The sequence below is a fragment of the Triturus cristatus genome, chromosome 8 (genome assembly GCF_964204655.1).
Source record: "Triturus cristatus chromosome 8, aTriCri1.1, whole genome shotgun sequence".
NCBI lineage: Eukaryota > Metazoa > Chordata > Amphibia > Caudata > Salamandridae > Triturus > Triturus cristatus.
Genome location: NC_140591.1, coordinates 46,199,589 through 46,226,119, shown reverse-complemented (window position 1 = coordinate 46,226,119; position 26,531 = coordinate 46,199,589). Strand labels below are relative to the sequence as shown.

Below are 26,531 nucleotides of genomic sequence, written 5' to 3'. Positions count from 1 at the left end.
AGGGCTGAGACGCTTTGAGGAGCTGGCAGAGTTACTAGGAGTTCCCCTTGCCCCAGGTAAGACCGAGGGGCCGGCACAGGTCTTGACCTTTTTGGGTGTGGAGCTTGACACGGTAAAAGGTGAATCGAGGCTTCCCGCTGAGAAGGTTCAGGGCTTGTTGCAGGACATCCAGGCGCTGCGGGGCAAGGACAAAGCGACCCTAGGGGCTGTCCAGAGCTTGGTGGGCAAGCTTTGCAGCTAGGGTGATTCCAGCGGGCAGGGTATTCTCAAGGAGGCTGGCAGGGGCCACGGCAAATGTACTGCAGAAGCACCATTTTGTAAGATTGACTGCGGGCTTGAAAGCGGATCTAGCAATGTGGGCAGAATTCCTCGTTGGTTTCAATGGGACGGTGATTTGGAGGGCCCCGTGGGTAGCCAGCCAGGAGCTTTGCCTGTTCTCAGATGCATCTGGTAGGGAAGGTTTTGGCGTGATCTTAGGCGAAGAGTGGTGCGCTATGAGGTGGCCTAATGCATGGCGTAAGAAGAAGGTAACAAACAACATTGCAGTGTTGGAACTCTTTCCCATCCTCGTTGCGCTGCACTTATGGCGGGCCAGCCTAAGCAACATGAAGGTAGTTTTCTGGTCAGACAACATGGCGGTGGTGCACGCCATCAACGGTCTTACTGCCTCGTGCCCGCTAGTTCTAAGTCTGCTGAGGGAGTTAGTGAAGGAAGGGCTGCGCAGCAACATTGAGTTTAGGGCGCGGCACATTGCGGGTGTCAGGAATGTGGCAGCTGACGCTCTTTCTCGCTTTCAGTGGCTCCGGTTTCGAGAGGCATGGCCGCGGGCAAGGGCAGAGATGACACCATTCCCAGACCACCTTTGGCGCCTGCTTCGGTGGGGGAAAGACTGAGGAGAATGGGGGAGAGGTCCCTGGCGCCGGCAACGCAGAAGAAGTACGGCTCCCAGTTAGCGACGTTCAGAGCAGTAGTGGAGGCGCAGGGTGGTCTAGCCTTGGGGAGCGAGGATCAGGTGGAGACCTTCGTGGTGTGGGCCAAGGAGAACGGCAAATCCCACTCATGGACATGTGGTCACCTGGCAGCCGTGCGCCACGATGCCAAGCTAGATGGGGGTGTCGACCCAACGGGTTCTTTCAAGATTAGGGCGGCCCTGAAGGGCTGGGCCAGGGAGGAGGTTAGACAACCGGACACCAGGGCACCCATTGAATTCAAGGACCTACAGCGCATCCTGGACACCGTACCCCTGATTACTTTCTCCCCGTTCGAAGCAAGACTCTTTTCAACGGCATTCTGCCTGGCATTTTTTGGCGCCTTTAGGGTCAGCGAGCTGGTGGTGAAATCCAAGGTTGACCTGTCTGGCACAGTGCTGGGTATCGCAGACATGGCCCTTAATGTATCCTTGGAGCTTCGCATTCGCAAATCCAAGACAGACCAGGCGGGGAGGGGAAAGACAGTTGTCCTACAAGCCTTGGGGGACGACAGGTACTGCCCGGTCCACACTGTGAGGGAATACCTGGCCTTACGCCCAGCGGGGCCGGGGCCCTTCCTGATTCATGCAGATGGGTCCCCCCTCACCAGGTTTCAGTTTGATCGCATTCTGGGTGCCGCCCTCGACAAGGGGGGTTTACCTGGGAGTGGGCGCAGGTTCTCCTCCCACTCTTTCCGAATTGGCGCTGCCACCTCAGCCGCCAAAGCCGGCCTGGGCCCAGAGGGTGTGAAGGGTGTGGGGCGCTGGGAGTCCGATTGTTTTAAGAGATATGTCCGACCTTGATGCAGCATGTACATTTTAGAGTTTTCCGACTTGAGTATTCCTTTGCGGATGAACATATCCGAGCGTCCTTAAACTGTGTTCTACAGCGGGTATCCCCCGTATAATTTTGTGTGCAAATAAAGATACAACTACCTAAAAGCTGCTTCATCGTTTCATTGGCAGGTCACCAGGTTTGGTTGATGGGACACTCCTACATCACGAGGTTGGAACGCTGGGCAGCGCACAGGAATTGGTCGCAGAGTTTTGTTAAAACACAGTTCGTGTGGTTGGGCTCCCCGGGGATGAAATGGAGCGAAGCACGGGGCTCAATTGAACAGCGTTTGGCGGCTGGGGGGGTACAGCCGTCGGTCATCATCTTGCACCTTGGGGGAAATGACCTTGTTTCCAGGGGAAGGAGGGCCCTGCTTCTGTCCATGCAAACGGACCTGCCAGCCATCAGCCAGGTTGTGGGTTCATGCGAAGTGTGGTGGTCTGAGATTGTCCCCCGCAGAACTTGGAGGGGGGCCAGGTCACCGGCAGCAGTAGATCGGTCACGCAGGAGGGTCAATAGGTCCATGCAAAAATTCATGGAGCGCAGGGGCATGGGCTTCGTCAGACATGCATTGATCCAAGAGAAGGTGCAGGGGGTTCTACGAGCCAGATGGGGTACACCTGTCCAGGGTAGGTATGGACATGTTCTTGCTGGATGTGCAAGAGGCGCTAGCAAGGGCAGGGCATCAGTAGCAGCTATGGGGGAGAGGGGCTCTGGCAGCGACGGAAGCCTCCCCAGAGCTGTGGCGGAGTTACAGGGCGATCTGGAGGCAGAAGGGTACAGTAAGGGTACCTCTGCGACAGGCGGTACAGTAAGGGTACCCCTGTCCGGCACAGTAAGGGTGCCAGAGCCAAGGTCCGGGAGCCGAAGGAGGTTCTGGGAAGACCGCGACGGCGCCCCGTTAGTCCTTCGGGCGGTTGGGGGGCCTGACCAACCGGGGGTGTGCCACAACACGCTCCGCCCCTGTCAAAAGGGGCGGGAGTAGGAGACAGATCACGTGACCCAGTGGATGATCTGAAAATATGTGCCGCACTGCCGGGCATCGACCCACCGTGCGTGCTGGCTCACCAGGCGGGTGGAGCAGCGAGGGGCTGCTTGCCCTGGATCGCCCGTAAGATAACCCATTTATTGTCATACTTATGTTGTATGAAATAAACCTGCAGCAGTTCTTCACCCACAATGAAAGTGTCAGTGTAATCCTTGGGTGACGTCTGTGCATGCGTGTTGAGTGGAGCGGATGACGGTGTGGTCACTATGCCGCTGCCCGCGTCCCACGCAGAGGGACATCAGCAGGGCAGCCTTCTAGTGGCCGCCCGTCGCAGCATCCCCCCCCCCTGCTCCGCCTCGCTAGCGAGGCCGCGCCCAGGGAGGGGAGCTCCCAATGAATTTGCCTTCAGGAGGCGTGCCGATCGGGGGGGGCGAGGCTAGACCCCCCTACTTAGGCGCCTCTCTCCCCCAGATCCTCCTCTGCTTCCTGCGCGCCGCTCCTACCTGGCCACGCGTATTCCCACCCTTTCCGCTTACCCTGCGCGGCAGAGGCGGCGCGTTATTGGAATGTTTTAATATTTCTTTTTGCGTTGCAGGCGGAGTTACAGGGCGATCTGGAGGCAGAAGGGTACAGTAAGGGTACCTCTGCGACAGGCGGTACAGTAAGGGTACCCCTGTCCGGCACAGTAAGGGTGCCAGAGCCAAGGTCCGGGAGCCGAAGGAGGTTCTGGGAAGACCGCGATGGCGCCCCGTTAGTCCTTCGGGCGGTTGGGGGGCCTGACCAACCGGGGGTGTGCCACAACACGCTCCGCCCCTGTCAAAAGGGGCGGGAGTAGGAGACAGATCACGTGACTCAGTGGATGATCTGAAAATATGTGCCGCACTGCTGGGCATCGACCCACCGTGCGTGCTGGCTCACCAGGCGGGCGGAGCAGCGAGGGGCTGCTTGCCCTGGATCGCCCGTAAGATAACCCATTTATTGTCATACTTATGTTGTATGAAATAAACCTGCAGCAGTTCTTCACCCACAATGAAAGTGTCAGTGTAATCCTTGGGTGACGTCTGTGCATGTGTGTTGAGTGGAGCGGATGACGGTGTGGTCACTATGACTTTTACGAGTGCAACACAGCAGCCGGGTCGTCTTCCTCGGACTCAGCCGCCAAGATCCTTGGGGTTTCCCGTGTTGTTTTCACGCGGACCGCTGTGTTCTGCTCCACCTGATCCCTGCTGTCGGAACTTTTCTCTCTTGAGCCGTCACTGCCTGCAGGCCAGCTATGACCAGGTGTTCCGGGCTTCCGTGCAGGAACCCGAAAACCTATGGAGCGAGGCAGCTGGTAATATCACTTGGTTTAATCCATGGACTAAAACAATGGATAACTCCAGCCCGCCTTGCACCAACTGGTGAGTGTCATTATGTCTATAGCGCATTTGTGCATATTAACAGTTTGTCAAATGTCCAGCGGCAGTTCGGGGGTGCTCTTTGTGCAATAATCGACTGTGCAATGCCGCATTATATAAACTCGTGTTCCTTCATGACCGGCAACCAATAAACTACGTATGTTACTACAATCTATCCAGGGATTTTATGCCACGTTTAACGTGTACTGTTAAATCAACTTCTTGTGAAAAACAGATATATTATGTAAAATAAAGCGCGCGCAGAGAAGCTTTCCGCTATGCAGGTGGAAAAAAACGCACCTGGCTGTATTTGAGAGAAGTGTTGATTGCTTTCAAAGGGACTTGTGTATTTTGATGAGTCTAATGAAGAAAGAATGACGAGCATGCTCGCTGAACTGTTCTGAAGAAAGCCTAAAGCAATAACCCATTTCATTGACACCCCCACATTATCACTGAGTCAAGGGGTGCACAGAGTGGTACTATGGGAGTGCCCCCATCTGTCTGAATGAAAGAAACCACACCAAGCACATGTAATTGAAGGCCTGCAAATCTCACTACTGTGTGCGTAAGCTGCAGAAAGCGTGTTGAACACTTAACTTGGCTGACATTAATAGAATTCCAAGCAGGCTCGTGCCATTTCCGGCATATTCAGCCAATCCTGGCTTTACAGCCAAACGCTCTGCATTCTGGGACTTGGAATGTCACCATATACGTATAGACTTACAAGATCTAGAATGCATAGATAATGCAACTGGGTAAAAAACATACGATAGTCCTAAATAACGTTACAGAGGACGTGAGGTGGCTTTTGATAGTTGCGAAAATATACCGTCCGGCTTGTTTGATTTAAAGAGTGGGAAATGGACATTTAAATATTTGGAAAACTGGAGCTGGTAAGGACAAAATCAGGAAAGGTGCAGTCCATTCATTGATAACCTATCGACCAGTGCATATAGCTTCGGTTCACAAATGCAGCCGTCGAAGAAAATAACGATAATGAGAAACGTGAGACTAACATTCAAAAGGCTTACTGTACCTGTTAGAAATTAATCACTTTGCGTGATAGTTTATAGTGGATAAGGAATCAGCTGGAAAGTCTCACGGTGCAAAAGCAACACTTGTTCAATTCTGATGGCGAAACCACTTGTTCCATATATTTTGGTGCAATTTGTATTTCGCAGATTTTATCCAATCACAGCATCAGGGTTGGGGTTAAAATACTTGCTGCAGTACAGCCTGTAGGTGAAAGCATCGTACCCTTGAGGTGCATGCATTTGACGCAGAGGTCCTTCTGTAACCTGCAGCTGCCAAGTCTACCAACCTGCTCAAACAGCTTGGTGGTCTTTACGATGGCAGCAAGCGTGTGCAGCATATATGCTGCACGTCATATGTCTGAATTCCTACAATTCACTTTATATTTCGTGTGGCATAAATATTATGTATGTAATAATTATTATTACTGCACGCTATCCTGAAATGTATCCGAAATAACGTGGGCTCAATAGACATATCTTTTCCCCAGCTTGAAGAGAGGACACAATGCTGTCCTAAGCTGAAAGCTTGTGCCACGAAACCGTGGCATTCGAGGCTCTTTTCCATCTGTTAGCGAGTCTGGCTTCAGACACCTCACCTTCATGTGCAATTAGTCATTCCTTTTGTCTGAGTGCCCTTTCTGACAGCAGATATCACAAATCAAACAGAGCACAGATGGGCAGGGCCGCACCGTGACCCTAGACACTGAAGCTGGTGAAGGGAAAGATTTACTCTGTGTCACGTCACGGTTAGGCCAAGGTCTAACATTGGGACACGGGGCTTTACCACGGTCCGGTCGACCGTGGTAAAGCCCCGAAGCTTAACATAGACAGTTGGAGCACTACCTGAACCGGAGACACCACGCAGGAGCCAGCGTGGGAGTCTGTAACCAACACCATCTCCGGCGGGATCACTGCGAGTCCGGGGAAATGCCAGCCCCGGAGGCACAAGGGGGAAAGGAGTCCAAAGCACGGTGCGGATCCCTGCTCCTCGAACTGGAGCCTGCCCCGGCAGCACCGCCACCAGCACAACAACACGGCGCCGGACGGATGGATCCTCACGGCCAGACGACAGCAAAAAAATGGCGGATGGAAGCTTCGAAATTTTTTCGGATTCGGGGCGTGTTCCTGCTGTTCTAAAAGGGTGTGGCTAAAAAGTGGAAAGAACAGCACAGAAAACGCCCCCGAATCTGAAAAAGACGGAGCCTATTTGGAGGGACGGCTCTCTCCTCCAATGGCTGGCCTCTGTTTAGGAAGCCAGACAATGGAGGAGAGGCAAAAAGAGAGGCGGGCTAAGGAGCCACTCTCAGAAACATTAAATCTCCAACTTCCGGTTCTGCCTTCGGCAGACTGGACGGTCCTCGACCTAAAAACTGAATAAACAGACACTGGAACATACTGAATGAGGATGAAAATGTGAGATTAGAGAAACCAGATTTGCCTATAAAAGAAACATGAACCTTCGTAACCGGTTGGTATAGGGAGGAACCTATGTACAAACAGAGAACCATCGACAATTCCAGAGTGAAGGGCAACACCAAATGTGGCAGTTGTTCTTTGTGTTCACAATGTATAGTAGCTAAGGAACTGAAACACAATGGTAGAACTGTAGTCACCCACACACTTAACAACTGTCGTAGCAAACAAATTATTTGTTAAGATGACCCTGTGGACAGGCATATGTGGGTGAGACGGGCCGTGAATTGAGTATACGTCTTTTGATACACAGATCCGCTATTAAAACTAAAAAGGGGAATGCTCCTTTAGTGGCCCACTTTATTGAACATGGATATAAGGAAACTGACTTTGAATGGTATATTTCAGAAGAAGTGACCATGAATAAAAGAGGAGGTAACATGGAGGAAAAAAGGAAAGCAAGAGAGCAATGGTACATTTCTATACTCAACACCATTAGACAGGGACTTAACTCACGCAAGGAATGGGAGAAATTAGTCTAAGAAACCGTGGAAAGGAGGATTTTTTACCTATTAACATAAACATAAGGCTAACTAATATGAATCGATTTTGCTTAGTAGATGAAACACCAGTTAGAACATTAATAGGGCAACCTAATTTGGGTCCATATACATTATATGGGTAAGGCCAGAAGATGTGAATGTAGGAGAAAGAACACAATCTTCTCTTTTTATATTTTATTCATATATTTTTTTATTTTTGTTCGTAGTTGTACTTTTGAATTTTTAAAGATATTTGTTTCATTTATGTTTTAATAACCAACACATAAATAAAAGGCATTCTCATTTATAATGCCAAGAGCTCAAACTCTCGCAAAAGGGGAGACCTATTGAATGGCAAATGCTTGTTCCCCAAGCAGGCTGGTAATGCAGAGAGACATGCACTGCAGGTCCCAGCAGGATAACAGCCTGCCATGGACAGGTTCAAGAGTGTGATGCTATCGAATTGATCACACCGGCTACTCACCAACAGAGGCCTAGATGTCTTTTGACAATTTAATGACAAAAAGTCTGTCTATCTTGGAATTATTTACTTAAAATGTTTCTTGTTTATCCAGTGGTGGCTCGAGTTCCTATTCAATAATTTATTTTGGCCTTTAGGATTATTCAGCCGTTTTGCTATCAAAATGCCACATTAATGCTTCCAGTTTTATTTGTATGGGGAGTGTGTGCGCATAGGGGTGTTAATGGACAAAGGAGCTAAGCAGATATCTGTTTTGGGATACAGCAGCACGCATAGAGTGAAGAAATCAAAACCTTCTCAGGGGTTTCACTGATACACCTGGTCCTTTTAAACCAACAAAGAAGAGATTGGCACAGAAGCTGTAATATAAAAGACATCTTTTTTAACCTCAGATGAGGGAGATTGCGTCACACAGTACCCTCAAGTCACTGTAGGAGGCATTCTAAGGAGTACAGAGAACAGGGGCCTTATATACCTACACAGGGGCTCAAAAGAAGGCGGTAAAAGTACACATGAGAAGAGTTACACACATAGATGGTCATACAGAAAATGCACAGTCAACAAGTAGGAGGAGTAATGAGTTGCTGACATCAGTTAGAACAGCCTGACAGTTCTATACTAGGAGCAGGTGCATTCTACTAGCTAGGCCCTACTGAGCATGTGCGTAGTTCTGGAAGAGGGAAAAAAGAAAATGGCTAGCACATAGCTAACTAAGATGGCTGCCAAGTACAAAATGGCTTTCATCTCATGCTAACAGATCCCTGCAAACAAGAGGCCATGTGCAAAGCTTGCATGTACTTATAGGGGTATTTGCAGAGTTCTGTTGGGAGCAGAGGGCACGTGCAGCAGGAATTTTGTGTGAGGTTGGCACGTGCATGGGGTATGTTGTTGTGCAGATGGTATGAGCATGGAGGGCAGCGGTAGAAAGATACATTTGTGTCTAAGGCACGTGAATAGAAGTGTGTTGGTTTCCACCGTGCATGTGCATGTTTTTTTTTACAGATACAATGTGCAGGACCCTAACACAAGCGATGGAGACATACTTTCCCCCAATCTCTAGTTTGGCATTAAAAATAGCCATTATGGGTTGCCATGCCCTCTCAGACTCTTGTGCACTGGTGCCACTGCACCTTTTGCACTATTGATAGGGAGGCCCCCAAGCATGCGCACAGGGTCTAGTTGTTGCTGTTCAATGGGTATGCCCTATATGACTGCTGTTTCGGACACTGAAGGGATATTCGGTGAGAGATGTTTTGTACAGTGGTAAGGTACAGTTGGTGTGGGACCAGTTGTCTTGGTGTGGGGCCTGGAGGCAGTGCTTACGTTCAGCTAAATGTGTGTACAGAGAGCATTTGCAACGAGTTGTGTTGATCTACTTCATCTTGTGCAGAGGGTTTTAGAACTAGAATAAATAATGCACCATGGACGCTTTTAAAAAAACAAATAGACCGATCCCTATCTGCCGTGCCACCTGGAGGCGTAGGTCTGCCCGTGTGCCACAGCAGGGGTCCATGCCCAGTGTCAGGCATGGATGACCCCGCCCCAGGGCCACCACTGTCGATGGGCACGAGCTGTTTTGTGCAGTTATCATGGACAGCCTATTTATTCTGTTTTTTACCACTCTTGCGTGTAGACCAGTGCATATACTTAATTTGAATAAAAAGTTGTAACTTATCATTGTATTTTATACTATATAGTAAGCCCTGCTTACATGATACTGAACCAGAGTGCATTTCTATTTTGCTTATCAATTAACAGATCCCATGGACATCGGACACAAATAAGTTCACGCCCTGAAGAAGGTGGTACCTGGGAAAGGGGGTGTTACACCGAAACGCGTGTCGGCGTCTTCAATTGATGTGTTCTTTTGTTTTCATATCGCACTCAAGTTAACTGTATAGATATATTTAGACTGTGCGCCATTTATTTATTTGTATATATTCAATCAAAGGAGAATTTTTTACTCTCTCTTTTTCTTCTGAGCCTCTTTGGCTATCAAATTATCATCAATAGTATATCAATACTCGCCATTTTTAGGGACAAAAACAAGATATACTAGATGTTTTGGGCCTCTGAATTATAACTTTCCAGATTTTAGGGTGTATGTTGAGTGTGTTCTCTCGGTTTGGATGGGTTCAATTGAGGGTGCGAATGTGTGAATGACTTCTGTTTAAGATAGTCCATGGGAATATTGGTTTTTAGGATTCTAATGTCTTTTGTGATTTAAGCATTCTATTCATATATGATTTATGCATCTATGATTTGCTTCAATTAATTTGAAAATAAAAGTTAAAATATTAATGTTACAACCTGACTCTTGTTTATATGTCTATGCATGGTCTAGCAAGAGTGGTCTCTTGTATAAATCGACTTAATTGCGTTTAATTGAAGTATATAGGTACAGCAGACTCTTTTTTGTTAATTCACAAGCTGTTTTGTGTCCGGTATCTGAGAGGGGAGGCGGCCGGTCCTTTACATGCACAGGTGAGCACCGGATGCGAGTAAGTAGGGGTGCACGCGGTGTGTGTCACGCGCAAGCGGGGTACTCACGCCCTGGGCATGGGTGGTCTCCGGCTCAACCTTAGCGGTGTTGCCTTCGCTGAGGGCGCGTCGGCCCTCTTCCTGTCTCATGTTCATTTCTATTTCTAATAATTCGCTGTGGACAGATAGGGTGAGAAGCACTGGACGTTTGCTGGTATCCGGTGCCGTGGAAGGATGAATGGCCAGTACCAGTGACGGCTGGTGGATTCTAAAAGTGGTGAGCGGAAAACAGAGATTTGAGTTGAACTCATGCAAGAACACAGCGAGTGAGCTTGAAGTGAAAGATGAGTTGTGGGAAGATGGTTACCCCCGGTGCTTTTAAATGTCAGCGCACCAAATACCAAGGCTGAGCAGTCTTGATTCCACCTCATGTGTCTTTAATCCACCTGGAAGCACTTCCGCCCCCATTGTCTCACTCTAATAGGCTCCTGCTTTCTCCCTGTGTGATGATTTATTCTCCATATTTCTCTTCTTTGTGTGTTTTTAGCATTCTTGCCCTTAGTAAATATTTGATGAGGAAAAATAAGTGGTGATGCACAAAAATGAGTACAGTGGACTGCACCGGCAACCACTGCCTCAAATTAAGCACTGCTATGGAGGCAGGCTTGAGCAGTTATGCCACCTTCTCCCTTGTCCTGCCCCATCATCACCGCAAAAATGTGTACACTGTACATTCCAACATGAAATGTTCTACATTCAGGAAAAGACAGAGTGGAGTAGTTTTCCTTTGGTTCTTCTTAAGTCATGTTAACAAAGAGATCCCTTTCTCTCAAATCTGTAGCTTATTCTCCTACTCAGAGTAATAAACCAAAATAAGATAAAATAAACAAGAAAGAACAGAACCTGAAAGGTGTTTGAAAAAGAACGTTTTGTCAGTTTAAATTGTATTCTTTACACCCTATAATTATTAAAAGTAAAACAAATAATCTTGAAACATGCATTAATAACAAGCTGCATACTATACAATGTAAACAACCAGCTGCATACCTCAATCCATCTCCCGCCTATGCCTAGGCTGGCCCTCTGTTATAGGCCCTCCTGTCCGAGATGGATGTTATGACGTTGGCCTGGGCCTCCATCAGACGGGGAATGCTGACCAGCACAAGCAAGGACCTAGTGTGGCCTTATTTAATGTAACTGCAATGTAAAGGAGCGCTGTAATACCTTTGGGCACAGTTTGCGCTTTATAAAACTGCACACAGAAAAAAAAAACACTCAAAGTTGGCCGTTATCGTAGGGACAATGGTGGGTCAGAATGCCTCTGGCAGTGGTTCTGACGCTTCTAATATTGTGCTGCTGCTGCCCCTGCAGCTCTGCATGCGCTGGGTGATTATAAATGTGTCTCAATGTGCTAATAGCGCACAAGTGTTTGCCGCACTCCCGAAGGATTGTTGAAGACCAACTCCCCCGGGACACCCGGCCAATTAAATTCTAATTGAAGGCATCAGCAGTCAAGTGAAGAGCCGAGCCAAGGATGGGACGAGCTAGCCGCACTGTTGCCATGCAGTGACAGATTGGGAAGATAGAGAAGGGTAGGAGAGGGGTGCAGTTGCGTGTGGACTCATTGATGCCCACAGGCATACTGTGACAGGTCGGTGCCCCTGATGGGCCGGTCGTGCAGGCAGTCACAGGTAGTCACATGTCCACGCTACTGACTCTCCCGCAGCCCTACCTGCTTTCACCTCATCCTGTCACGGTCCCAGCCCTCTTCAATGGTAGATATTTCCTCTCCTCGCTCTTTCTCTTTTCTCACTTCTCACTGCTGCCCCCTGCCAAATGTTCTGTCCTCTCTCCTTCACTTGTCCCTCCTCAGGCTGTCACCGCCTCGTCCTCTCTGCCATCACTGCCTCTTTCCAACCATTGTCCATGTTCCTCTGTTCTGCCTCTATTCCACTGCTCTGCCCGGTTTCTGCCCCTCCCCCCACCACCCCCAATCTATCTCTCCTCCTCTCTATATCACGCAATGTGCTGGAGATGTCACTCAGTCACACACTCGCAGCTCGGCTTGCTTTTGGCTCAAAGCCGAGCCAGAGCCAGTCACTGAGATCAGACAAGGCTCGAGCGTTCAATGGTACATAGCCATTCCCCGTGTTTCACGTGGGTTTCTACTGGTTAACATCAATGCGTATTTAAATGAAAATGACAACATTTAAGTGGCCGAGACTCAAATTAGCGAGCATCACAGGTGTGGCAATAAAAGCGCATGTTGAAAAGTTCTCTTTTTTCAGTGTGCGCTTTAGCAACATATCTGGGCACACGTAATCCATTTGTAAGCTGGTGGTGAGTTCCCTTGTTTTAAAGTCTGTGTTATCCAGTGCCTTGTAGGTTTCATCCTCAATCTCCTGCACAAGGTAAACGCGCCGGCCCTCCAGGGTAGATTGCGCACGCTGTATGCTTTCCCGTGGGTGACAGATCAATGAACGTCATCATTAGTTAAACAAAAGGCGGAGGCACTGATTTCTAAAATGAGATAAGAATACTTTCAAATATTTGCTCGATGTTTTGTACCTAAACCACTGCAGCCACAATGTAAACAAACCGCCGCTGCACAGCATTTTTTACTTCACTCAAGACAGAAAAGAATAAAGTTATTTCTTTAAACTCACGAGTTTCACTTCCAAGAACATGATTCTATCTCTCATGGGTTGTGTTAGAGTTAGAGCGAGGCTGGTGCTATGGACGCCGCAAAATCAAGCTGGAAGACTCCGAGTCCGTATTTTATAATTAATGGCAGCCCCCGTGCACCAATTCAGCTCTCGGTAACTTCAAAGACCAACCTGCTGCACGCTCGTTTCAAACCACCACGGCTGCACGCGCCTTTCTTTTCCAGCAACTGTGTCCCGGAAATAGGGGCTACCAAAGTTACGTAGCTAGCCAGTCCCCTGCACTGTGCGCCAGCCCTGCCCCTACCCATTATCCTGAATGGCGCTCCACTCACCGCACCCTGGGCCAATTCCTTAGCGTCCCATTTGAAAGCCAGGCACTACCGCTTTATGCAGCCACTCCCACAAGGCTGATGTCACCAGCCACCTTGCTTGACTCGAGGGCTAGGAGCTTTGCACATGCATGTGCAGGAAGACTCCGAGACAAGCACAAGAAAAAGATTTTACATAGTTTTACTGAAACTATGTAAAAAAAATATTTTGGGTTTCAGGAGGGAGCACCAAGCAGTGAGGCTTCTTTTAAAACTGCTCCATGGTGTTCATTAAACACCATGGAGCAGATTTAAAAGAAGTGCTTCATTCTGTCTCTCTTTAGTTTTCCCCGATGCTGGTAGGTAGGGCAATGCCCCCTACGCCCCTTAATACCAGATGCCACTGGCCAGAACAGTTGTGATCACAAGTAGCACATAGAGCTCTGAAGAAGGTGCTTAACTCACTGAGCCGCCGCACTCTGTGTTCAGAAGAGGACCAGAGGAGGGGTCTCTGTAGGGGGTCCCCACGTTCATCGGCGTGGGCGGGGGGGTGCTGCTGTCAGCTGAGATGCTGAGTTTGATGGACAGCTTGAGGCCTCGGGTGACAGCCTGGGGCTGCAGGAGCACGGGGTGGCAGGGCCAACCCCGCTTGCCCCTTGTTCCAAGAAGGGATTACATGGCAGGGGTCAGACTCCTTTGCCCACTCGGCCCCTTAAATCTCTGCGGGACCAAGGAGAGATTGTCTTCAGTCGGACCCCTGGGTTGGTAACCGTGCCCGCCAGCATCCTTGGATCATGTGTGCGCGCCCTGAGAAGGGACGGGACTGGAGGCCTCACACACCACTAACTTTTCCAAGTGACTTTGTGGGACCCGGATGGTGGCTCTGGGCAACCGTTTCCATGACAACCCTTGGATGCAGGCGCTGCAGTGAATGAAGCGAACAGACAGCCGTCCATCACCGAGGCGGGGAGCACATGACCTGGTGCCACAAATTCGCTGCACATTGAATACCCATTCCAGCTATAAACAGTTGCGGATTTCCGGGTTTAACATTCCTTGAAACGGTGGGACTTGTAACTTTGTCCACGTAAATACTCCGATGTTGAAGTTTGCACAGCAAGGGCTTTTTGGGCACAGGATATGAATACTTCCGTTTGCTGGGGATTATTCAAAGTACATCATTTATACTACGTAACAAATACTGATTTTGCTGACAACTATTCTGCAGCACTTTTGTTCAAAAGAACAGTGTAAAAATCCCCAAAGTAAAACCGTCTTTCCGCCAGTAAAGACGTTTTGCAGAAGATTTACTTTTATGAAAAATCCAGCGTGACAGTTTAATCTCGAATATTAAATAAGATTTCCTCAAAACGTTTCTACAGCACTTTGTGGAGCAGCCAAAGGCGACATTTCATATTCTCAACAGAATATTAACTTAAGGAAGGCCGCCGGCCCTGACTCACTACCCCTCAAATTCTATCGAACATTCAGGCATATTCTATTAGGGGAGTTGGAATCCCTGTTTGCACTTGCTCAGACTGGCAGGACCCCTGACTCATGGCATAAGACCACCATTGTAGTCTTTAGAAAGAAAGACAAGCCAGAGCTCAGTCCTTCTTCTTATCGACCAATCTCCCTAATATGTGCTGATAGTAAAATCTTTGCTAAAATCATCGCACTTAGATTAATTAGGAAAGGTTATTGCCCCTCTAGTCTCTTCTCGCCAGCACGGTTTTGTGCCTGGCCGGGATACATCAGATCATATCAGACAGGCAATTGCATTATTCGATTGGGCTCAGGTGTGTACACAGCCTTTGGCAATGATCCTGTTGGACGCCGAAAAGACGTTCAACAGGGTCTCCTGGGCCTTTTTATGGCAACTGCTAAGAATCAAGGGATTCCCGCAGGAGTTCATTACAGCCATACATGCTCTATACATCTCCCCTGTGGCCTCTGTTCGTATCTCAGGACAAGAGTCGAGCTCTTTTTCCATCAGCAGAGGAACCTGTCAGGGGTGTCCCTGCTCCCCGCTTCTGTTCTCAATCTACATTGACCCCTTCTTGAGCAAATTGGACAACAACATATTGATACAGCCGGCCATTGTTAATGGTGTGGCTTATAAAACTTTAGCTTATGCGACGACGTCGCCATCTTTACAAATAATGTCTGTCTGCCTCTTCCAGCAGTATATGATGTAGCTAAGCAATTCGGGGCAGTCTCGGGCTATCGTCTTAATGCTGATAAAACCCAGGTTATACACTCAGATGCTGCCAAACCTGTAGGTCTCACAATAGTTCTAGTTGCAACTTATTTGGGGGTAAAGATCATCCCTATAGTAAAGAAGATACCAGAAATCAATATATTACCTATCATCAAAGAAGTGACTCAGACTCTGGAGAGATTAGACCACTTGCACCTTTCACTCCAGGGTCGTTCCAATGTCTATACTCCCGAAATTCCTATACTTATTTAGGACCATCCCAATCGAGTTCCCAGGGCAATTCATCTCTAGTGCAGAAAGGGCTTGTCTAAGATTTTTTTGGGACCATCCCAATCGAGTTCCCAGGGCAATTCATCTCTAGTGCAGAAAGGGCATGTCTAAGATTTTTTTGGGGCTATCACAAAGCCAGAAGGGCCTCCAAATGGCTAATACTCCCTAGATTAAGGGGGTGGTTGGGGCTTACCTTCTTTAATGCTATATCACTGGGCCGCACTTTTATAGCAAATGGGACCATTAATATCTGGGGGTAAGGCAATGGTGCCTGAATTTGCTAGACCTACAATTTTTGAAATGTTACTGGGGGAGGATGCTTGTAATTGTTTAGTTAGAGAAATTGAACCAAGTTACTATAAGAAAACTAAATTTAAAGTTATACAATCAATGTATTCTGTTTGGAAAAAGGTTCGACGACGGTCTGGCATACCTAATATTAATGCACATACCCCCCTCCTGTCATACGGTCTACTGCCCTCAATCTTTCTAGACTCAATCACTTTTTGGTGGGCTAATCTAGGGATTAATGTACTGGGCGATCTCTTCTCTGAGGGTCAATTTGTTTCTTTCTCTGATCTTCAAGACAAATATGGGCTCCCTACTAGGCATTTATTTAAGTTCCTACAAATCAGGAGCTATCTGTTGAAGATAGCAACCTTAGGAGCTGTAAAGTTCGAGAGAATTCCTCTTGTAGGGCTTATAGAGAAAAGATCAAGGATTGGGCTGATCTATCAGACACTTATCTCTGACCTGCCTGACGATCTGAGTACCCAAAATGACAAGTGGGACAGGAAATTTGGACAAGAAGGTACAGATCTGGCAATTTCTCTTGACCTAGCTAGCCAGATCTTAATAACTGGTAGTCTTAGGGCCCAACTCTACATGTCAATATTTGACCTATATTACACTCCCAGGAAAATCTCCAAAGGGTCTAGCAATCGTGGGAATCTGTGCAGCAGATGTGGCTCTTTTACTGCTGACACGATCCACATGTTCTATTTCTGCTCTAAACTGGCCCAATATATTCAAGATGTTGAATCTTTTCTTGTCCAGATTACCGGTAAACCCCTGATTATAACACCCATATTAGTGATCCTGGGGGTCGATCAGATGCAAAGTTTGGCAGGACGGAGTAAAGCTGAAGAATGTTTCTTGCTTATTGCTATGTCTGCATTCAGAGTAGGTATTACTTCTCAATGGATCTGCCCTGACCCACCCACATTCACAAACTGGAGGTCCCGATTACTGGCCATATATAATATGGAATCAACAGTATATAGATTAAAAGGCCGAAGAAGACGCGAGATTGGCCAGAAAATTTGGGCCCCTATTATGGATTGGATAGGATGAATCTGTTTTCATATATTCTTTCTTTCGGTGAAATGTTCTGTTAAAATCTGCCGTTAATTGGCAATTATGATCTGCCATGACTTTTTCTTTTTTTCTTTTCTGTTTTGCTTGCAAGAAAAATTAAAAATTAAAAAATTAAAAATAAAAGAATGTTAACTTAAAATAAAATTTAAACGAGTGGTGCACGCGCGTGCCACACCGCTGCCATGTGGTTTCAATTATCGCGCCCGTGTCTGGGCACGTTAATTGAAACCACATGGCGGCAGTGCGCGTAACAAACACCAATAGGCCATGGGCGGAGCAATGCGCCCGCCTTTGGCCAACTGCGTGCTGTCTTGGATAAAAAGACGCGCGCAGAGGCCAATAGCGTGGCCCAAAAGGAAAAGCACACGCATAAGCGTGTGCGATACCTAGGGCCGTTTTCAAACCCCCTACAAGAGGTCTCTCGCTGCGCAAGCAATACTACGCACTGCAACGCAGTGCAACGCTAGGCGCAAGATCTAAAAACTTGAATTCTTTGTGCAGGGAGTCCCGCAGTCCTCTGGGCTTCTGTGGTGTCCAAATTCGCGGACAAGGATGTTATTCGAACAGGTACCTGCCCTCTCACAAACACGCCTGAAAAGCACGCAGGGTTTGTATTGCTTCCAGCGCTCTGCTTGCTTTTCAAAGTGTGTTACATGTGTGCACTACGCAGACAGGTAAGTTTCAAATGTTTTACAAGTGCACAGGTGAAGGCAAGTCTCTCATAAAGTTGCAATCAGTGGCAAAGAGAAAACAAGTGGAGGGGGTTGATATATTTCTCTTCTTCCCAAACAGTAGTCTTTAAGCAGGTTTACTTGTGCCGCTCTGCAGTTACCTGTACAAGAAAGGATTCAGCTCAAGTGATCGCTGGTAATAATATTCTCCCACCTACATCTGATAGCCATTATGCATCACAGTGAAGGCTTTGGGAGATAATTAAATATTTATAGTTGTCACGCTCCATGAGAGTGCATGTTCTAGCAAGCCGTCTTCCCTCCTCCCGTCCTTACTTGCACCCGCCTCCCCCACTACTCCCATGTCGAGGCTGCTTCCACCCACCCGCTGCCACATCAGGGCACTTCAAATGTTTGCATTTTCTGAAGGTGTAAAATAAATATTTCTTTGAAACCAACTCACACGGGTGAGACAAGAGATACAAGAGTGTGTGCATGCATGTATATGTGCAGGCTGCATGAGTGTCTCAGTGTGCACATATGTATAGGTATGTAGGAGTACCTGTGTGTGTGTGCCTGTATACGTGCATGCGTGTGTGTGTGTAAATGTATCTCCTCTTAGTAATGATGTATGTGCATGCTTGCTTATGTGCGTGTGTGTCTGTGATTGTATGTGCTTGTGCCTGCATGTGTATGTGTGCATGAGTGTGTATGTATGTATTTTTGTGTGGTTGCATCTATCTGTTTATACAGTTGCAGGTGGCTCAGTTTCTAAATGTATGAATGTCTGTGCGTGCGTTTGTGTCTGAGGATGCGTGTTTCTTTGTATCTGTGCTTGCACGTTTGTGTGTGTCTATCTCTGCATCTATGTTTATTTAGATTTTTTTTATTGCACATAAAAGGCCCAGGGGGTGGGTGAGAGCGCTTTACTAAGTACAATATCTGTGACAATAACTGCTGACTGGGGAAAAGATCAACCTCATTAGCACTAGTTTAGTACTTGAATTCAACAAATCATCAACTGTACGGTGACAGGTTAAACTCTGGAAAGAACATGCCAATGCCCAGCACCACGTTTGATGCTTTTTTTTTGCTTTTGTTTGAGCTATGATATACTTGTTGTTGTAATCTGAGATTATGCAGTAGGCTGTGGATTATGTCATGTTTGTGAAATACATTGTCCTGTTTAAAATGTTGTGGCTTCAGGAGCATATAATTTTATTGCTGTTATTTTTTTTTCCCCAGGCAGCACATTACTCTTGTCTCTACTCCCTCATAACCTATTTCCCATTTTCTGGTTCTTCAGCACTGCAAGGTCATACGAATGGCAATAGCGCTATGCAAATATCATCACCCACTGCATACAAAAACACTAAAGTAAAAAACATTGTCTTTTTCAACACCAAGAGCTCTAGCGTTCACAATTGCAAGACCTATTGCATTGCAAATGTTTGTCTATGGTAGCTGGCCCAAAATAAAACTAAATCCTGTAACCTCTATGCACAGGGCCAAGTATTATCCAGGGTGGATAATTTTACTTGGGTAGACCTTCTCCTGAATTCTGGCCTTATCTGGACTTCATTGTTAAGGAAACATGGGAACACTTTCAAAGAGCCATTCTGCTGTACACGATTTTGCCAGGCGAATCGTGCACAAGTCCCTTAAACTTATGTTAAAGGGATATAAGGCCCAATCCATTCCAATGGCTACTTTGGGAGTGAAATCTGTGGCTACACCAATATTGATTCCGCACAGATGATCAAAAACAGATTTCTGAGAAATCTTCTGGCTGTGAGTAGAGCAAAAGACACACAATTGATGGACGGAATGCAGAACAAATCAAAACATTCACCCCCAGTCAAGAGATCTAGGTTAAATTCATCATTGTTTTGCTCACCATGCCACCCCAGTTTAGACCTGGCCATATGCAAATCAGTCTTGACCCTGTGCCTCATGGGAACAGTCCAGCCCGAACTGCCAAGCCAGGTCCTCCCTGGACCGGAAACAAGCATCCTTGGACCGGTTTAGGGGTTTCCCACCTCTTCAGCCAGGATAGCTTGACTCCAGTCAGTAGAGCACCTCAGTTGAGATCGTTCATGAGGAACTGGATCTGGCCTTTATCTCAGATCTGATCCGCATCCATCCGCTGCTCCTTTGGTGCTCTGTCTGGCACAAAGAGGATCTTCATCTGAACAGACTTATCGTTCAGGATTGTTTGACCCTATGTGGGTCTGCTTGGATTCCATTGATCTTATATGTTAAGAAGTCTTTTTTCGAACTGGGCTGCTCAGACCCATTTCTTGACCCCTGGGGTATTGTTAAAAAGACCTAACCTGGGTGAAGCAGGCGTTTATTCAAAAAGTGGTGGTGAAAGGGAGTATCCTGCCTTAGCTAAATAGTCATAGCAAGCAAATGTTCTGGTCAAATCAGTCCCAGGAATTGAGCCCCATTTACCATGGACGCTTCTTAACAATCCTGAGACTGCACATTTTCCATCAGCTGATATTCCCCAAGGGTGTATGGTTCTCACAATTTAACGTACCCCCCTGCACCTGTGACCATGCCTCTATTTGCACTCTTTGCACATAGTTTTGCTGTGCCCTAAGTTTTCCACCCTGCGACACACATTTTTAAGTCCCATTTTAGTGTTGCTGGGACTGAGGCAAATTAGGCCGGCCTATCTGTAACTGCAACTTCTAGCCACTCCAAACTGAGCTTCTTTGTTTCCCATTTCCTATTGGGGGTCCTATGTGCATCCTGCTAGTAATATATTCTTTTTAGATTTAAATACAGGATCTTAGTGTTTGTATAAATCTGATGTATTCAAGTAATTGTAGTTTGTATATATTTTAGGCGTCAATATAGTTTTATTACAAGACGGCTTGTTTTAATTGGACTGAATTTCCTATATACTCTTGTATGATTTTCTCTGAAAAATCGTAGTAAATCTAATTGATTAATTGATTGATACTGCAGTACCTTTAATCATCAATATCGCTTCTCCAATGTTTGGTTAGAGATGATGGTTATCCCTTACATTTTTATTCAGGTATCCTAAATCCACTCATAGTCGTACACCTCTCACTTGGTTTTCTGGTCACAGTTTACAGCCAAGGGCGAGTTTTATATAGAGCGAACTTGACCCAAAGGTATCAGAGAACTTTACAGGAGTACCAGTTGCGTTAAAGACCGACACATTCATTTTTTTTGTTAGACATGGGGATATTAAGAAATTTGCCCAGAATCACAGGATGTTGAGCGTCCCTGCTGAGACTAGATCCACTCGAGACAAGAGGTTGACCACTCTAGTCGTTAGGCCACTTTCTCTCCCTGGTGTTACAATCACACATGGGTCGATCATCCAGCGTCATGGCAGTGGAACTCTGCAAGCAGACCACAGCTACCACCCCATGCCCCGGGGTCTCGGACAGTCTAGCTTCCCATATTGGTATCTTCCCCGCTCGAAGATATGTCATCTTTCTCCCAAGGCCCTCCATGTGGCTAAGTCATCCCCCAACATGGTGTCCCTTCTACTATGATTCATGTGAGCTTCCTCCACTAGAGTCCATTCTACTACATCGCTGTGCCAGTGTTCTTCAGACAGGGCCAGTTGACTCTTCCACGCTATAGCCACCCTGCGGCGGACCAGCACTAACGCCAGCTGTAGATTTTTGTATGCCACCTTATGACCTTTAAGGCCTGCCGATGCTTCCCAGTAAACAGAACTGTGGGGTAGGGGCACCCCACAACGATGTGGTGTGTCGGTTTGTCGACTAACGGGACCCAGACGTCTTACACCCGTGGACACCTCCAGGCCATATGCAGGAAGCCCCTGAAAGCCCACAGCTCGGATACGCATCTGAGCGAGTACAAGACATCCAATGAAGCACCAGGGGTGTCATATAGGTGTGATACTCTAAATTATAGTGGATCAGCTTGAATCGGGCATGGCTAGATATAGTTTTGGTAAGGGCTCAGACGCACTCCAAGGGAGTGCCCAGTTCAGTTTCCCAGGTCGCCCGAGCATGCAAGGGGCGGCTCACAAAGTCTGTCACCATTGTTTCATACAATAGGGACACCGAGTGGCGCATCGACCCACAGGACAGCAAGGCCCTCAAAGTGTCAGATGTCACCGGCTCCTCTGGGAATGTGGTAAAATCCTGCCTGTCCAGCTCAACCAGGCCAGCGTAATGCAAGAAATGTCCCGTGCAAATGCAGCCTGTGCATCCTAAAATGAGTGAAGTGCTCGTTAGGATACAAGTTCCCCAGCGACTCACAGCCAACGTCTCTCCAAGCCTGAAAAAATACATGTTTTCCTCCATGCGTCAGATCTGCAAGAGAATCCATACTGGCAGCTCACGGTAAAAAGGAACCCACCAAAGAACCACTGTCACAAGCGTCTGCCATACATGAATTGCCTGTTTCACTACGAATGGCAAGGCGTTCAGCACGCCAAAGCCCTCCATCAGCAGAGCCGGGAGTTTGGCACCGTCAACCATGCCCAAAATACTTTTCCCAGTTATCACCATCCTCCAGCGAGCATACTACATGTGAGAAGCATAGTAAGAGAACTACACCTGCTGCACCTCCAAGCTGCCTTCCTCGTAGCTCCACATCAGGGGGAGCAGGGCCACCCTGCTGCGCTTTCCAGCCCATATTAATGCGTTGAGAATGGAGTCCTGCTGCCTGAACACTCTTGGGCGCAGCGAACACAAGGAATTCTGGATAGTGTACAGACATTGCGGAAGAAACACCATTTTGGATATCCTTATTCTTCCCATAAGTGACAGTGGCAATGTATTCCGGAAGGTAACTGACGAGCGCAAAGAGTCGAGCACCCTCCCCATATTGGTCCATCTCCCACTGCAGAAAGATATCAGGCAGGTGCTCCACAGGAGCACCCACCAACGCTGCCAGGGGAAACAGTAATGATTTCCTACTTCTGAACAGCAGCCTGGACACAGCCCCAAACTCATCCAATAATCGCAGCAGGATAAGAAGGGATTCCATGGTAGCCCTTAGATAAAACAGGGCGACATCTGCGTATAACGATAGAGCGTGTTGTGTCTCCCCAAGTACAATGCCCCAGTTGCGCAGTTCCTATCGAACCCACACCGCCAGTCAATCAATCAATCAATCAATCATGGAATTTATATAGCGCGCTACTCACCCGGGGGGTCCTCAAGGCGCTGGGGGGAGGGGTGTGTCACTGCTCGAACAGCCAGGTCTTGAGTTGTTTCCTGAAGGAGAGATGGTCTTGGGTACGTCGGAGGTGAATGGGGAGGGAGTTCCAAGTCTTGGCTGCCAGGTAGGAGAAGGATCTTCCTCCGGCGGTGGCTCTGCGGATGCGTGGTACGGTGGCGAGTGCGAGGCTGGTTGATCGTAGCTGGCGCGTGGGCGTGTAGAAGGTCATGCGGTCGTTGAGGTACTTGGGGCCCAGGTCGTGTAGAGCCTGGTATGCGTGGGTGAGGAGTCTGAACGTGATTCTCTTGCTGACGGGGAACCAGTGCAGTTCTCTCAGATGTCCGGTGATGTGGCTGTGTCGGGGGATGTCCAGGATGAGTCGTGCGGAGGCGTTCTGGATGCGTTGGGAGTCTTTTCTGGAGTTTGGCTGTGGTTCCGGCGTAGAGGGCGTTCCCGTAGTCCAGTCGGCTGGTGACGAGTGCCTGGGTGACGGTCTTCCTGGTTTCAGTGGGGATCCATCTGAAGATCTTGCGGAGCATGCGTAGGGTGTTGAAGTACGACGGAGGCAGCCCTGTCGAGTCCCTCTGCCTAATGCCCACCTGTTTACTGACTCTGTCCCACACGCACTCTGGCACTGGGCTCCGTGTAGAGCAGTCAGATCCATTCCCGGAACTGAGGACTAAACTGCATGACTCGCACAACCTCGAACAGATATTCCCAGTCAACCGTGTCGAAGGCCTTTTCCAGATCAATGAAGACATTACAATCTCGTCGCTCCTGCCCTCCACGTCGTGCAGCACATGTGTCAAAAGCCTAAGGTTCATCCTCGTGTTACAGCCCGGGATGAACCCATATTGATCATCGTGTACCAGGCCAGTCATTAATAGGTTTAGTTGGTTGGCCAAAAGCTTGCATAGAACTTTAACAGCAGAGTTAATTATGGTAAGTGGACCATATGCCCCAGAGGTCTGGCACCTTTTAATTAATTTTCTGTAATTACAGGTTACAGCGAAAGTCCTCAAGGCAGACACAAAACTGTTGAGAGTATCTCTATCAAGCAACGTATGCTTGACAAGGTATAGAAGCCAGGCATTGCCGTCTCCAACAAGTTATCTAGTGCCTTGTGATCAATAACACCCACGATGCCATGCATGCAATCTGGAATCAAGCTATCCTGGGGTGAATGTATGACATTGTTCTGCATTCTGTCCATCAACTGTTGTTTTTTCATTTGTCACCCCGAGTGGGAAGGATATGCCCAGCCAGACGTGGGTCCCGTGCTCTCCATGCCACTGGAATCAAGCTATCCTAGCTGAAGAGGGGTGAAACCCCGAAACCGGTCCTAGGATGCTTGTTTCCAGTCCAGGGAGGACCTGGCCTGGCAGTTCGGGCTGGACTGTACCCATGAGGCGTAGGGTCAAGACTGATTTACATATGGCTAGGTTCAAACTGGAAACGCATGGTGAGCAAAAAAACGATGGATTTAGGCCCTGATCTCTGTACTGGGGTGAATGTATGACATTGTTCTGCATTCTCTCCATCAACTATTGTTTATGCATGCAATGAGCAACATAACACTCCTGTATCCCCACCTCAAGTTCAGGCCCTCTGCCCTTTAACTCATTTTCTCTTCATCCTTATCCTGGACTTCAACAGAAATGTGTTTGGAAGACACCCAGATACAAAGCTGTTCTCTCTGCGGCAGCTATCAATTGCGTTCTAGTATAGGGTTAACAGAGAAGTTCTTGTCACTGGTACACCGTAGTTTCCTGGCCAAAGCTATCAGTCAGCACAAAAGTGCAGTCAAAGAATTGCAGTTCTGGGTAAGTTGACTTACAACAAATGCACAAACACAACTGGAAAAAAAATGAATTACCAAACTAAAGCCAAGGACTTAAAGGGTTCCTGTTACATCAAGGCAAGAGGTACCCAAGCTAAACAATAATAATCCACATTTGGATTGTGGAAGAGGTGTGGCTCATCGGCCAGGGCAACTGATTCTGGAATATGGGGATCACGGTTCGATCCGGCAGCGGCAGATTAGCCCCATGTGTCTCTGGGCAATAGCTTGCTTATTCTTCCCGACGGCCCCCTGCGCCTAGAGACCCTTACGGGTGATTGTTCGCGCTTTACAGATGTGGGTTATTATTATTATAATTCGTCTCGTCCTTTCCAGCTCAGGGTCGGCCTTGTCGCCGCAGAAAAGAGCAGCTCTCGGCGCCTCTGCTTTTACGACACTAATATTAACATGAAGACCCTCCCTACAACACCGAGTTACTGCGCACACATTAACTCACGTTTTCTGGCTTCCTGTCACTCATTTCTCCTTTTCGTGGTGTCTAATATTTAAAGCGTAAACTGTGAGCCGTGAGCGGCGAGGAGGAGAAACAGAGACCAGACCCGCCTCGATCCTCTACATACGGGGGCGGGAGCGAGACGTGGCTAGCGCGCACGCGCGGAAAACTAACGCTATAACTGCACGTACTCAGAGTAAATGTTCTGCGCATGCTCAAGCAGAGGCTACTACGTTCTTTGCCATGCGCAGTAGAAAGATATTAATTCACTACTCATTTTTATCGCAGGACAAATGGCCCCATACTGACGCATTTCCAGCCTCTCTCCCTCATCCATGAGGGACCATATTTACATCCCACCCGGGGCCCTCCCCTCTTGCCATCTCTACTGTCCCTGCCTCTAATCAACAGGACAATGACTCCCCTCCCTCCGATCCTTCGCTACCCCCCATGCCCCCAAGAAGCGACGGTTGTCCTGAACCCTCCCCAGTACCCTTCTCAGGTAGATCTCCTTGACTTTGAACTTAATTAAATTGTCCATCCCAGATCCAGTGACAGGACCCCTTGCCCCTGGGCCTCTATATACATGCATGCTCACCTCCTTGACAAGGAGGGGCATGCAAGACTGCACTGAGTGTCCCCACCCTACGTTGGATAACGAGATGAACACGTTCCTTAAACAGTGTCCTAGAGACACCAAGAAGAGCATTGACAGAGCCTAGCGTTCATGTCAAGACCGTTTACTAGATATCACTGGACCGCTGGCTAAAATTCTGCAACTGATAGTGGACGCCAAAGAGTCGGACACTCCTAATGACCCTGAGGTCCTGGCGGGCTGGGTTCAACGTGCCATCTGCCAAGTCGGCAACGCCAACTGCGCCCTCTACATCGAGTGCGGGACGTACACCCTAATGCGCATTGATCCAAAACTATCAGAGTTGGTCTTGTTGGAGGCTGGTCCCGTGGCTAACGGATTTCTATTTCCCATTATTATGGATCTGGGTAAATTTGTTAACACTTTCTCTGCCCCTGATAAGGTCCAATCTTCCCTAAGAAAAGTATTCCAAAATGGCATTTTACCAGAGCATTATAAAGGCTGATTGCCCAGTTGTGCCTACCTGAGAGGTCTCCAGCAAGACTACGATGGCTGCTGCCATTCCTCCTGGCAGGATGCAGGCAGCAGATCTCCTTTCTACCCCACCTGTTCTTGCTTCTGCATAGCCAAACGTGGCAGGGACAGCACCTGCCCCGGTGTCTACAACGGATCACAGCTTCCCATCACAGATTAGACTGATTTCTCCTTCAGACGGTTGCAGGGATTCTGCTTTTGCACAGAACTATGCGCAGGAGACCAGGACCACAGAGAATTGTGGTGTACCAGAAAACTCCCCTCAGAACCCAG

General features: G+C 47.9%; 1 pseudogene across 1 annotated transcript in view; it reads right to left on the bottom strand.

Annotated features, from left to right (window-relative positions):
• The window catches only part of LOC146799983 (uncharacterized), a 390,259-nt pseudogene that overhangs the window by 134,508 nt on the left and 229,220 nt on the right, over positions 1 to 26,531 (bottom strand). Inside the window, exon 6 of the transcript XR_014968028.1 lies at positions 12,976 to 13,051. The product of XR_014968028.1 is annotated as an uncharacterized LOC146799983 (transcript). The remainder of the gene's footprint in view (positions 1 to 12,975; positions 13,052 to 26,531) is intronic.